The sequence below is a fragment of the Coregonus lavaretus genome, assembly GCF_964263955.1.
Source record: "Coregonus lavaretus genome assembly, chromosome: 7".
NCBI classification, from domain to species: Eukaryota; Metazoa; Chordata; class Actinopteri; order Salmoniformes; family Salmonidae; genus Coregonus; species Coregonus lavaretus.
Window position 1 is genome coordinate 53,457,166 of NC_139994.1, and position 14,582 is coordinate 53,471,747.

The 14,582-nt window shown below is 43.1% G+C and overlaps 1 pseudogene across 1 annotated transcript in view; it reads right to left on the bottom strand.

The window, feature by feature from the left end:
* LOC311132586 (phospholipid-transporting ATPase ABCA1-like) overlaps positions 1-14,582 on the bottom strand; it is a 256,970-nt pseudogene that overhangs the window by 217,170 nt on the left and 25,218 nt on the right. The window contains exons 3-8 of the transcript in view: positions 14,433-14,574; positions 14,046-14,173; positions 11,224-11,351; positions 10,079-10,276; positions 7,838-8,015; positions 3,293-3,546 (exon numbers count right to left, since the gene is read on the bottom strand). The product of the transcript in view is annotated as a phospholipid-transporting ATPase ABCA1-like (transcript). The remainder of the gene's footprint in view (positions 1-3,292; positions 3,547-7,837; positions 8,016-10,078; positions 10,277-11,223; positions 11,352-14,045; positions 14,174-14,432; positions 14,575-14,582) is intronic.

Below are 14,582 nucleotides of genomic sequence, written 5' to 3' on the forward strand. Positions count from 1 at the left end.
ATACAAGTGGCCGACAGAGAGTATTTCTGTATTTCATTGTTCAGGTGCATGTCCTCTCAGTTTAAAACAATGGTTGCTTGAGGATATATAACACTATATTAAGTATAGTATATGTTACATTGGAAAAAAACACCTAGACACAGCATTTTTCCAATAGTGCTCTCCATCAAAATGATTAGGTGCATGAGGCCTGTGGTAACTTAGTTCAAACATGGCCAAAAACAATATCTTCCCTAACTGTGTACTGATAGTTTTAAGTGGATGTGTTTTAAATGAAATGGACGGAATATGATTAATATCCATACCACATATCTGATGGCTAGAACACAATGGCCCAAGGCAGCCCAGCCACTGCACGTGTCCTTAAACACTATCATTTCGATATGTCAGGAGTATGCTAACATGAGTCCCTGTTGACCTTCACTGAGAAAAACATTATATCTCAAATCGAGAGCGAGAGAGAATCTTAATCCACCTGTTGTGTTTATGAAAGTATAAGCCATAGAGTGTTTACGAATTCAAGGAAGTGTCACTCGAATCCCCGTTTATCCCGGCAATTGAGGCAGCCCTTATTGAGTTCTGAGTACATTCATTTTGGTTCAATTTTACCCTCGGCAGCAACACACAAGGAAGCTAAGATGTGCTGATTGGAAAAGCATGGGCATCTCACTCAGGCAATTTTGGGTAAAACAGCTTGAAATCACAGCTAAGTAGTCAATGGGCAGAGAGAGAGAGGTCTCGGGCTGTATCGTATTAAAGGATTTATAAGTAGAGCCATTCGGTAAACTGTATGATGTTTCAGTCTTTATTCTTCGCATTATGTGTCATTTCTCAGCTGTGTATCCAAGGGAGGCAAGAGCATGGAATGGTGTTACAAAAATAGAACACTAATTTCATTGTGGACTCAGAAACCACAAAGATTACTAAGGCAGTGGCCTTACTAGATTTAATGGGTACTGTAATTTCTTAAGGAATGCCCAAAAATGACCCCTTCAGATTTGTGTTGTTTCAGAGTTCATAACATCCAAGCAGGCCATTATGTTACAAATAAATAAATAAAATAATATCATAATATCACCAAATATATATATACACACTACCAGTCAAAAGTTTGGACACACCTACTCATTCAAGGGTTTTTCTTTATATGTTTTATTTTTTACATTGTAGAATAATAGTGAAGACATCAAAACTACGAAATAACACATATGGAATCATGTAGTAACCACACTGCTAACCTTATGCCTAATCCTAACCTTAAATTAAGACAAAAAAGCTAATTTTATGAATCATAGATGAGCAAATTAACCCTGATATGTATTAAATTACATTTTTAAATAGTTTAGATGTAATTGTGCAATTATTTTGTTTGCTCTGAGTCTCCGATATGGTTTCACAGCAGGAAAATGTAAGGTATTCTGCTGTTATTTAATATGGTGTTTTATGTTTGCAAGAAATTGAATATAGAGTAGAAGATATTCAATTTATTTGTATTTGTTCTACCAGTCATCAATATTATTGTTAAATGTAAAAAAATATATATATAAAAAAAGCCCAGTGGTTGTCACGATCATCGGGAACAGAGGACCAAGGCGCAGCGTGGAAGGTGAACATATCTTTATTATTTGAGTAATACTATGAACAAAACAATAAACGATAACGTGACATCCTCGGTTCAGACACAAACCTAAACAGGAACAAGATCCCACAAACACTGTGGGAAAACTGGTTGCCTAAGTATGGTTCCCAATCAGAGACAACAAGCAACAGCTGATACATGTTGCCTCTGATTGAGAACCACACTGGCCAACATAGAAATACTAACCTAGAACGAAAAACTAATGAAAACTCACACCCTGGCTCAACATACTAGAGTCCCCAGAGCCAGGGCGTGACAGTGGTTATTCTGTGACTGTCACGCCCTGGCCTTGAGAGGCCTGTTGTCTTTAGTTGGTTTGGTCAGGGCGTGAGTTTCTATGTTATATATTCTATGTTTATGATCTAGTTAGTCTATTTCTATGTTGCAGTGCTAGGTTGTGTTTCTAGGTTTGGCCGGGTGTGATTCCCAATCAGAGACAGCTGTCGCTCGTTGTCTCTGATTGGGGATCATACTTAAGTAGCCCATTGCCTACTGTGTATTGTGGGATCTTGTTTCCGTTTAGGCATGTATGTGTATAGCCTGAGGACTTCACGTTACGTTGTTTCTTGTTTTGTGTTATGTTTATTTAGTTAATAAACATGTACGGTTTTCACGCTGCACCTTGGTCTGACCCATCTCTCAATGTTCGTGACAGAAGATCCCACCACAAAAGGACCAAGCAGTGTGCCCAGGAGCAGCAGACACCCTGGACACAGGTGGGGAAGTCATTTTGGACTTGGGAGGAGATATTGGCTGGTGGAGGACCCTGGGCGAAGGAGGAAGACCAGGCAGGAGAGGAGAAACGGTGACCCAAAAGGATTCGGTCACGGAGAAAGCCCGAGAAGCAGCCCCAATATTTTTTTTGGGGGGGACTTAAGGGGTGGTCGGGGATCGAGAGAGAAGAGCCCCGACCACTGCACCCGGTGGGGTTCCAGTTGGAGTCCCTACGACCATGGGAACAGGAATGGGAACAGTTTTACACTGAGGAGTCGGAGGATGACAACGACGATGAGTTTCTGTTCCCTAACTCGTGGGGGCTCCCAGAGGAGTCCTCACTGGAGGAGGATTGGGCGCAGAGAGAGAAGGACTGGAACAGTCGTACATCTCCAACGCCAGTTCCCAGCCCGGTACGCCCCGTGCCTGCTTCTCGCACCAAGCCAGTGGTGCGTGCTCCCAGTCCGGCACAGCCCGTGCCTGCTCCTCGCACCAAGCCAGTGGTGCGTGTTCCCAGTCTGGTACGGCCCGTGCCTGCTCCTCGCACCAAGCCAGTGGTGCGTGTTCCCAGTCCGGTACGGCCCGTGCCTGCTCTTCGCACCAAGCCAGTGGTACGTGTTCCCAGTCCGGTACGGCCCATGCCTGCTCTTCGCACCAAGCCAGTGGTGCGTGTTCCCAGTCCGGCACGGCCGTGCCTGCTCCTCGCACTAAGCCAGTGGTGCGTGTTCCCAGTCCTACACGGCCCGTTCCAGGACAGAAACACGCACCTAAAATGGAGTCAGTAGGTACAGTCGGTCAGTCCGGATCTTTGGAGGAACGTATCCAATGGCAGGCAAGCAGGATCCAGGCTCTCGGCAGCGCAATGGAGCGTGTAGTGAGTAGATTGGAGCGATGGGAGAGAGGTGGCGTTTCTACACCTCCTCCAACCACACAACTCACCCGACCTCCAGCGACGGTCCCCTGCAGGGAGGACTTTAGCGTGTCGGTGCCCGGTCTGGGGCCGGCAACCTGCCCAACTACAGGGTTGGAAACCACCTCTGCATCGGTGCCCAGGGTGGGCATGACATACAGTCCCGTTTTGGAGCAGGAGCTCCTTAACGTGTCGGTGCCCAGTCTGGGGCCGGCAACCAGTCTTACTACAGGGCTGGAATTTTCCTCTGCGTCGGTGCCCAGGCTGGGCACGGCGTTTAGTCCTGCTCCAGAGATGGGGATGGATACGGGTCCGGAAGTTTGCTCCACTCTAGAATCAGAGCAGACCGCTCCACCGGGGTCCAGTTCAGCTCCGGTCAGCTGTTCCACTCCGGAGTCAGAGCAGTCCGCTCCACCAGTGCCTAGTCCAGCTCCGGTCAGTGGTTCCACTCCGGAGCCAGAGCAGGCCGCTCCACCCGGGTCCATTCCAGCTCCGGCCAGCGGCTCCACTCCGGAGCCAGAGCAGTCCGCTCCACCGGTGCCTGATCCAGCTCCGGTCGGTTGCTCCACTCCGGAGCCAGAGCAGTCCGCTCCACCGGTGTCCAGTCCAGTTCCGGTCAGCGGCTCCACTCCAGACCCAGAAGTCAGCCCCTCTCCAGGGTCGGGGTCTCCCACACCAGGGTCCAGACAGGGCTTGGTGCATCGCGGGAGGATTGCCGATCCAGGCCCAGACGTCAGCCCCTCTCCAGGTTCGGGGTCTCCCACACCAGGGTCCAGACAGGGCTTGGTGCATCGTGGGAGGAAGGAGAGGGGAAGCATCGCGCCGAGGTCCAGACCAGACCAGGGGCGCAACGGGGAGGCAGAGAGGAAGAGGTCGTCACGCCCGGAGCCGGATCCGCCTCCGAGGCTGAAAGCCCACCCGGACCCTCCCCTAATGAGTCAGGTTGGTGCGGCCGGAGTACGCACCTTGGGGGGGGGGGGGGGGGGGGTACTGTCATGCCCTGGCCTTGAGAGGCCTGTTGTCTTTAGTTGGTTTGGTCAGGGCGTGAGATTCTATGTTTATGTTCTAGTTAGTCTATTTCTATGTTGCAGTGCTAGGTTGTGTTTCTAGGTTTGGCCGGGTGTGATTCCCAATCAGAGACAGCTGTCGCTCATTGTCTCTGATTGGGGATCATACTTAAGTAGCCCATTGCATACTGTGTATTGTGGGATCTTGTTTCCGTTTAGGCGTGTATGTGTATAGCCTGAGGACTTCACGTTACGTTGTTTCTTGTTTTGTGTTATGTTTATTTAGTTAATAAACATGTACGGTTTTCACGCTGCACCTTGGTCTGACCCGTCTCTCAACGTTCGTGACACTGACTTTACCTAATGCACATTTTTTTTGCCGTGGTATTGTTTCGGTATCGAATATCATTTTGGTATTGAGTATCGTTTCGGTATCATGATACTAAACCTGGTATTGGTTTCGAAGTCAGAAATCTGGTATCGTGACAACACTACTATTTCGTAAGATGTTGCATTATATTTATTCTGCTGATGCCATTGACGTCATGTATTGTACTTGTTCCACCAGCCATCAGTACTCAGGCGACAGGTAGCCTAGCGATTACAGCGTTGGGCCATTAACCGAAACGTTGCTGAGTCAAATACCCGAGCCGTCTATGTGAAAATCTGTTGATGTGTCCTTGAGCAAAGCACTTTACTCCAGGGGCTCTGTACTGCTATGGCTGACCCTGTAATGGCACCTATCTGTTGTCACTCTATGTATCCTACGCTGGTGACAAATCCTCTGGGGATCAAAGTTTTTTCAATTAAATTCATCTAAGGTCAAAACAACTTATTTTCATACATCTCTAACCTACTGTGCACCTTGACCATTGTTTGACAGAAGTAGAGAGCACCAGTTCCTTACTGTCCAACACCTCCTATGACCTCACTATCTATCGTGCTCTGTGCTAAGCTACAACAAATGTCCAAATCACCCACTACCACTCAATGCTGTCTCGATAAACCCTGTCTCTCTTTTTTTCTATCTTAAGTCCCTTTCTTTATGTTTTTGTTATCAACACTTTCCCCAACTCCAATCTCTCTGAGTGTGAAAGAGCATTTTACCCGCTCCATTTTGCTCGGAGCTTGTCTGGCTTTCTCTTCTATGACTGAAAATGCCTCCGGGCTTAAGTTGCTCAAATGGCTTTTTTCCCCTCTGTCTGCTTCTTGCCTTATCATTTATTTATTGCGTTTGCTGTCCCATACAATTTCTCTCAAAGATAACTTGTGCACTCTTTTGTAGCCTCTACTGGAAATAATGTTGAAATGAAATCCAGGAAATATCAATGCTTATTCAAACAAATGGAATTGTTTTTACTTTACCACGGCCACTGGAGACCATGATAGGAGAAGAATAGAGTACAAACTTCAATTAAAATGTTATACAGACATTTTGGCTTTGATGCTCTTGAGCCAAAAAGGGTCCCCTAAATTGACATATATACAGTGCCTTCAGAATGTATTCAGACCCCTTGTTAAGTTACAGCCTTATTTTTAAATGTGTGTATATATATATATATATATAAAAAATAAAAAATCCTCATCAATCTACGCACAATACCCCATAATTGTTTGCTAATTTCTACAAATATAAAAATATAAATATCACATTTACATAACTATTCATACCCTTTACTCAGTGTTTTGTTGAAGCACCTTTGGCAGCGATTACAGCCTCAAGTCTTCTTGGGTATGATGCCCCAAGCTTTTATTTATTTTTAGGGGTAGATCAGCTTTAATATTGCAGATAGATTGTAGCTTCCATCAATGTAATTGTCAGCATCATTTCCAATCCCCCATATATTGTTTTGTAAATATATACACTACCGGTCAAAAGTTTTAGAACACCTACTCATTCAAGTGTTTTTCTTTATTTTGACTATTTTCTACATTGTAGAATAATAGTGAAGACATCACAACTATGAAATAACACATATGGAATCATGTAGTAACCAAAAAAAGGGGAAAATGAGGAGATTTGATTAACCATTGTCATTTCCTAGGTGATGGAGATCAGATACACCCCCTTCCCCTGAAACACACACAGGCTGGTCCCCCGTTGTGACCCTTTTCCCAAGGATCTCTGTGCAGTCAGACCTTTGATTATTTTGTGCCACTAGGGCCAAATGTCACCAGGGCCAAATGTCTTTGAATGTCTGAGTGTGACCCCCTCCTCATGAGTTACTGCAACTAGTGTTGCCAGCACTGCCACTACCTGGGTGGGGGCACCCCACCGGAATCCCAACTGGCTAGGTACAAGGTCGTCAAGGTTCTCATTAGCAGCTTTGAGAATTTCCTTGTATATTATGCTCTCCCATCAAGGGGCTTTGGCTTTGTAGGACCAACCCTGCCAGGCAGTCTCAGAATCTTGAGGGGGCGGTGCTGCTTTAGTAGGTCTCTGTCCACATTCATCTTTCTGCTTTGGCTGGGTATAGGCTACTTACAGTAGACCCATAAAACATTCTCATTGGAGAACTCACAACAAGTACGGTATACATTTTAGGACATCCCTACTCACCATGCCAAATGTCCCTACTTACAGTCCATTCGGAAAGTATTCAGACCCCTTGACTTTTTCCACATTTTGTTACATTACAGCATTATTCTAAAATTGATTAAATTGTTTTTTCCCTCATCAATCTATACACAATACCCCATAATGACAAAGCAAAAACAGGTTTTTAAACATTTTTGCACATTTATAAAAAAATCTAAACTGAAATATCGCATTTACATAAGTATTCAGACATTTACTCAGTACTTTGTTGAAGCACCCTTTGGCCGCGATCACAGCCTCGAGTCTTCTTGGGTATGACGCTACAAGCTTGGCACACCTGTATTTGGGGAGTTTCTCCCATTCTTCTCTGCAGATCCTGTCAAGCTCTGTCAGGTTGGATGGGGAGCGTTGCTGCACAGCTATTTTCAGCTCTCACCAGAGATGTCTGATTGGGTTCAAGTCCGAGCTCTGGTTGAGCCACTCATGGACATTCAGAGACTTATCCCAAAACCACTCCTGTGTTGTCTTGGCTGTGTGCTTAGGGTTGTTGTCCTATTGGAAGGTGAACCAATAGGACACAACCTAATGGAATGTTTTGGGATCATAAAGAAATATGTTCTGTTAACATTATCGTTAACATCAGAGGAATGTTTTTTGCACCCTAATACAAACATTGTGTAATTGTCAACACAACTGGACAGATGTTGTGTTATTAAAACTTTTGGAGGGAATGTTTCTTACACCTTTCCCACAATTTAATAAAATGTTCTGGGAACTTTCACAGAACCAATTTTGGGTTGCTGGGATGTGACTATACGACAATACAATAAACGGTATCAAATAAAAATATAAGAAGCATTTAGTGTCACAAATATATAACATGTTGTGTCTCCTTCATAGTGTGCCATCCACTAGAGAACAACACCAAAACTCTTACCTTGAATGACAGTACTTGTTTTCTGAAATATCAACAATTGAAGTCAGTATTTTGATAGGTCAAGGTATTGTGCACTATTAACAATACTTACTGGAACTGCGGTTCCTGGCGTCATCCAGTGATTCACTGTTTTCTGTGTCATTCCTCATCGCTCCAGAAGCAGGGAAATTGATGGTGGTATTTGTGGAGTTTGGATCTGGAGCTTTGCCACATAGTAGCATGTTCAGACTACCAAACGCGCCCGCTCTGAAATCCAGCGTGTTAGTCAACTTGAACAACATTGAGTTCTGAGGTCCTGAGTGCTCTCGAGCAGGTTTTCATCAAGGATCTTTCTGTACTTTGCTCCGTTTATCTTTACCTCGATCCTGACTAGTCTCCCAGTCCCTGCTGTTGAAAAACATCCCCACAGCATGTTGCCACCACCATGTTTCACCATAGGGATGGTGCCAGGTTTCCTCCAGACGTGACGCTAGGCATTCAGGCCAAAGAGTTGAATCTTGATTTCATCAGACCAGAAAATCTTGTTTCTCATGGTCTGAGAGTCTTCAGGTGCCTTTTGGCCAACTCCAAGCGGGCTGTCATGTGCCTTTTACTGAGGAGTGGCTTCTGTCTGGCCACTCTACCGTAAAGGCCTGATTGGTGGAGTGCTGCAGAGATGGTTGTCCTTCTGAAAGGTTATCCGATCTCCACAGAGGAACTCTAGAGCTCTGTAAGAGTGACCATCTGGTTTTTGGTCACCTCCCTGACCAAGGCCCTTCTCTCCCGATTGCTCTGTTTGGCCGGGCGGCCAGCTCTAGGAAGAGTCTTGGTGGTCCCAAACTTCTTCCATTTAAGAATGTGTTCTTGGGCAACTTCCATGCTGCAGAAATGTTTTTTGTTACGCTTCCCCAGATCTGTGCCTCGACACAATCCTGTCTCAGAGCTCTACGGACAATTCCTTCGACATCATGGCTTGGTTTTTGCTCTGACCTGCACTGTCATCTGTGGGACCTAATATAGACAGGTGTGTGCCTTTCCAAATCATGTCCAATCAATTGAATTTACCACAGGTGGACCTCAATTAAGCTGAGGATAAAATAAATTAAACATTTTAGAATAAGGCTGTAACGTAACAAAATGTGGAAAAAGTCAAGGGGTCTGAATACTTTCCGAAGGCTCTGTATTGCCCAGACATGACCTCATTTGACTAAAAGGGATACCACTACTGGACGCCCATGAGCAAAAGCATATTGTTAGACGAAAACTAAGTATTGTGTGGTTCCATGAGTTTAGTAATTAAACTTCCATACAGCCTCTTTAATAGAGCAACAAGCTCAGCTTCTCAGGCTTAGGGAAAATCTCTCACCTTGGGTTTTATTCAAACATACTTTTCCCCCCACAGCCGTCCAAACCGTTATACCACCAACATATTGAGACAGATACACTCTCACATTTTTCAAAGGTGCAATAAACAAAGCAGGTTAAGATGGTGAATGCCTTTGACAGTTTTGACCTTAGGATGCTTTGTTCGGTGCAAGATTGAAAAAGTGAACTCACGCATTGGAGACAGTGAGATACAAGATTCAGTAACGAAAATACTCCAGAGAAAATTATCTAGAACATAAACCTAAATGATTGCCAACTCCACTCTATTGTATAATATTGTATATATCCACTTCAATGCACCGTTGAGGCCCTTTGTTTTACTTCGAGCTAAAAGGAATAAGTAAGTAAGTCCAATTTAATGTTTTCTTTGCTTCTTAGAAACTATGCAGCTCAATATAACTAAAATATGTATTATTATACAGCAGTATTAAGTTGAGTGTTACAGCTGCACAAGATATGCCTGCAATTTGACAGTAACAAGCTCCAATTGATTACAGCGTAGGAACTCCTGATTTAGCCTTAACCTTTGTTCCCTCCTTGGTGACGTGGATGCCTTGGACTGGAAATAGCCACTACTTGCGAATCACCAATATGCCACAACCATGAGGCAGTGACTAACATAGATTTCAAACAATTAAGATCCAAAGAGAGAAAAGGTCAATGAAAAGCACGTAAATACAATGCTGCATCATTACATGTACTGTATCTCACAGTGAAACAAACAATACAATTGAAGACGGAATCTGCATTACGGGAAACAGTGCCACTGTCCGGCCCAGCACCTTTGTTATTGCATCGAGCAGTATGCATATTCTGCTGTTCTATCGCGTGTGCAATGATGTCAGCGGGGAAGAAACAGTGTTAATTGTTTGCAGTAACTTCTTTATTTTTGTAATATCCCATTAAGGATTCCAGCTTTAAGGTAAATTGACAGCAGTGAGTGGTAGGACTAATTCCAATTACTTACGTTGGTAAGCATCTTCCTTGTATCCAGGTTTTTTAGGAAAACTTCCCTGGCTTGTCTCATCTGTTGTGCTGTGAGGGAGCAGCTGACATTCTGAAAGGCCTCCTTGTCAGACACGCTGGTGAATTCCACGTATCTGTCAAGAGTTGTTCCATTGCAGAGGGTATTTCTCAGGTCGTCTTGACTTGAAATGCCTATCATCTGGTTAAAGGATATGATGAGTGTCAGAAGTGAAAGAAACCTATCTGATTCAGTTTCCTACTTGGTGTTTTACTTTTGTACTTTACACATATGAACGCACATTCACAGGCACAGGCACAGACGACACACACATCCCCCGGCCCACACACACATTAGACAGTGAGTGGAGGAGATGGTGATCTCCTAATCATTGTGCATTCTATCTAAGCACCCTTGTCAGTGAAGCATGTACAGCCTGGCACACATAATTGTCTTCCTCCACGTCATCTGATATCAGTTGGAACATGGCAAGGTATCAATTGGGAACATCTGAAGGACCGCTCATAGATCACACTTATAGTTGCATTTCACCCAAACACAAAGACAAAGCTCTCAGCCAGGTAGAGCAATGTTCCTCAATCAACTCCTGGGGGACCCCCAAGTATTCACACTAGGGGACCCCCAAGGCTAACACACCTGATTTTACTAATCAGCGGCTTGGGGATTAGTTTATTAGTTGAACCAGGTGTGTTAGTGCTGGGCTAGAACAAAGATGAAAATGATGTCCTTGCAATACATTCAGTGATATTTTCAATCATTTGGGGAGGTAGGTAGTAGCCTAGAGGTTGAAGAGGTAGACCTCTAGTCAGAGGGTCCCTGGTTTGAATCTACAGCTGGGTACTAAAATAAGTGCAGGACTGCTCGTCTCTTATCCCAACTGCAATCTCCAACCATTGTGCCCTTGAACAACGCATTTCAAAACTGGCTGTAGCGCCACTGCACTGTGGCTGAAAAGTCTGTGTTTGTGTGTTGTGTGGGCGAGGGGGTTAAGAGAAAAGAAGACAGAGTTAGACAAATAAAGTTGTGTTTGTTTAGAGTGCATTGTTGTTTCAGGACCTTTCTGCACATATTTTGAATGCAGTACTATGACGTGAAAAAAATGTATGTGTGGCGTTATGCTGACTCACCTCATTCTTGCGAATATTTGAGTTCATCAGACTGTTGACTACTGTCAATGGCATGAACAAGTTCTCCTTCAGATATGCGGTGAACGTTTCATTGTCATTTAGGATACTTCTCAGAGGAATGAGCTGACCTTAAACATGAAGGGAGAGAAGAGAACAAGTCGTGCTTTCACATTAGAATGGATCTGTGGTGAAAACTATTTTTGAGGGAGCTGTATCAGTTTTTTGAAAGATGGAATGTAATATACTCCCTAAAAAGTGTCAAACATCACAGATTGGTAGATATTTCTGAAAGAGGCGATGTTCCTTTATCATGTTATTGTTGACAGCATCCCACTGATGTATTTAGGTGTAGCATTTCCCAAAGTGCTTTGCTATGCTTCGTTTTTTTGTTTACTCATCATTTTGGAGGGCATTGGGTCATAAACTACTGATGAATAAGAATTTCAATTGTATTGTATTCTCCAGGTGAATGTTGCAATACAATATGGATGAGAGCGAGGGAGGGTCGAACAGTGGAAATGTTTTAGTGAGAGCTGGCACATCGTTGCTAAACATGTATCAGTCAGTTAAGCAGCCATTTTGTGCTGATGATAATAATAAATTACACATTTCTATAGCACTTTTCATAACAATCTCAAAGTGCTTCAAAAGAAGAAAAAAACATGACTAACCTAGCTATAGTTAGGTCAACCAATACATCATAATGAGTAGCCTAGCTATAGTTAGGTCAACCAATGGAGGCCAAGTCTTTGAGTGCATGCATCCTCCAAAGATGGAGAGGGACAGTTCATGGCTTGATCAGAGGAAGGTGGTCAGGGAGATGGTTGATGAAGATGGAGTCTGGTGATGATCATGTAGAGGGCTACTCTGGGAACCAGCCTGATTCGTGTAGCAACTGGACTGCTCCTCCTTCACAATGTATGGTACCCACTTGGGTGATGCCTCAGCAGCTCTGGGCGCCAGAAAGCTCACCACACACAGTTTAGAGTAGTAGCCAACTGTCCTCACTACGAGCCCAAGCTTCAAACGACTCTTCAATTGATGTTTTCAAAAGATCAGGAACCAGCAGCCAGGTGAAACAAAAAAGCTGGAACAGTGTCCGGATGCATCATTCAAACAAAAACAATTAGCCAGCTAGCTATATATTCCCACTGATAGACATGATCGAAGCGACAAAATCCAAACCAATCGATTGTTGAATGCAATCCTCCCGCTTTGAATGAGAATGTAAGGATGCAGCTCACAAGCCAAATACATCCCAGTACTAGTTTCCTGCACAATGTTTAGCTACTAGGCTACATGGTTCGGTTAAGTATTCTCAAGTAAATAAATAGAACATGATGAAATTTGCTTATGAATGAATTTTTTGAGTATCAATTTTAATATGGTAGAAAAAAACTTGACAGTGTACCTATGATGTTGAATTCATGCTTAGAAAAATTCAAGATAGAGCTACTCATACTATCACTATACTCTTAATAATAATATGATCTTACTAATACTATACTCTTACTAATACTATACTCTTACTATCACTATGATCTTACTAATACTATACTCTTACTAATACTATACTCTTACTAATACTGTACTCTTACTAATACTATACTCTCACTAATACTATACTCTTGCTAATACTATACTCATACTACTGCTATACTCTTGCTAATACTATACTCTTACCAATACAATACTCCTACCAATACACTACTCTTACTAATACTATACTCTTACAATGCTATACTCTTACAATACTATACTCTTACAATACTATACTCTTCCCAATACTATACTATACTCATACTATCACTATACTCTTACTAATACTATATTATTAACAATACTATACTCTTACTAATAGTATACTCTTACTACTACCTCTGTCATTATACATTTACATTTTAGTCATTTAGCAGACGCTCTTATCCAGAGCGACTTTACAGTTAGTGCATACATATATCATTTTTTTCATACTTTTTTTTTATTATCATTGTAACACCACCAATCAGGTAGGACAAAATTACGCTAACAGGTCGAAACCAAAACATGCTCTGACCTCCGACTGAACTTGGTTGCCGGGCGAGATTGGAGTCCCCACCCTAACATATTTAATCATCTCCGGTGAGAAGCACAACACAGTCACCTCTGCCATCCATATCCCTTTGATATCCCTCTGCTTCTCACTTGCGTTAATGACCTTTCGCCATCTTGCCTCAGACAGCGTATCACATTAATTAAGCTGTGGCTTAGATCTCTGATGGATTTAATCTTGTATATTAGAAGCCCGCGACCCCAAAATGCAAATGTGGTTTTCGTTGTGGTGTTTGTGCGAGCCTCAACAATGGCCGAGCCCCCTTTTGCCTATTTGCAAATTAGGTGTGTTATGAAAATTTGAATATCATCAGGCTAAATGAGCCTAATGCAAAGTAGCAACTTATAATGATAAACGATCTGCCACTCCACACGGAAAATTGGATCATAAATAATTAGTTGTCATTGTTTTTTGAGGGATGTTGGAAAATAACAAATCGTGAATGGGCTACTCTCGTTGATAGAGGACCTTGGTCAAATCCATGGTGAAGTGATTGTCAGTCTGATAAAGTATTATACTGTTCCAATTACTGCTGAACCATTAGTCAGTGGCTGTAAAAGCTTTATTGTTCATGAGATATTCAGGGTTTGGTTTAAGACTTAGTTTTGAACAGTGGGTACTGGATCGGTTGAGTGTGTGTGCCAAAGTAGATCACCACTGCAATGGGCTCATGATTTTCCAGGGTCCTAAAAACAGTTTGAACAATTTGAATACAGTTGAAATGCTGTACCGTTTGCAGGGTTAAATGTCTGTAGAATCAAAGCCCACTGGTTCACATCCTCTGAAAGCCTCTGGACCTTGGTTAGGATGGATCTGTTTGCCAGAAATGACTGCAGCTCGATCAACATCCCAGCAATTCTGGTTGGACAGAGGACGGTTGAAAAAAGTTATATTATTCATGAAAAATCTTAGACAATGCATGGCTAAATAAAAGATAGCTATAACATTTTTCAGATATGTTATAACTCCCTTTCTAAAATAATATCAATGGCCAACTGATCACTAAAACCTACCATTATCAAGGTGGAATAATGTAACTCAAACTAAGATAAATTAAAGTACATTTGGAAATTGTCACTGTAGGGAAATGGCTTGAAATGTTTGCCCTTCTACATACATGGAATTGTTGAAGTTATTGACTTGTCCTGGTGCTTCTCCTGGCGTGGGATGGTTTACACACGGGTTGTCTATGTTACACATCATGCCTTGAAGCCAAGGCAGCACCCCGGAGGAAGGCATGGCTTTATTTGGATAATGACCTGGAACC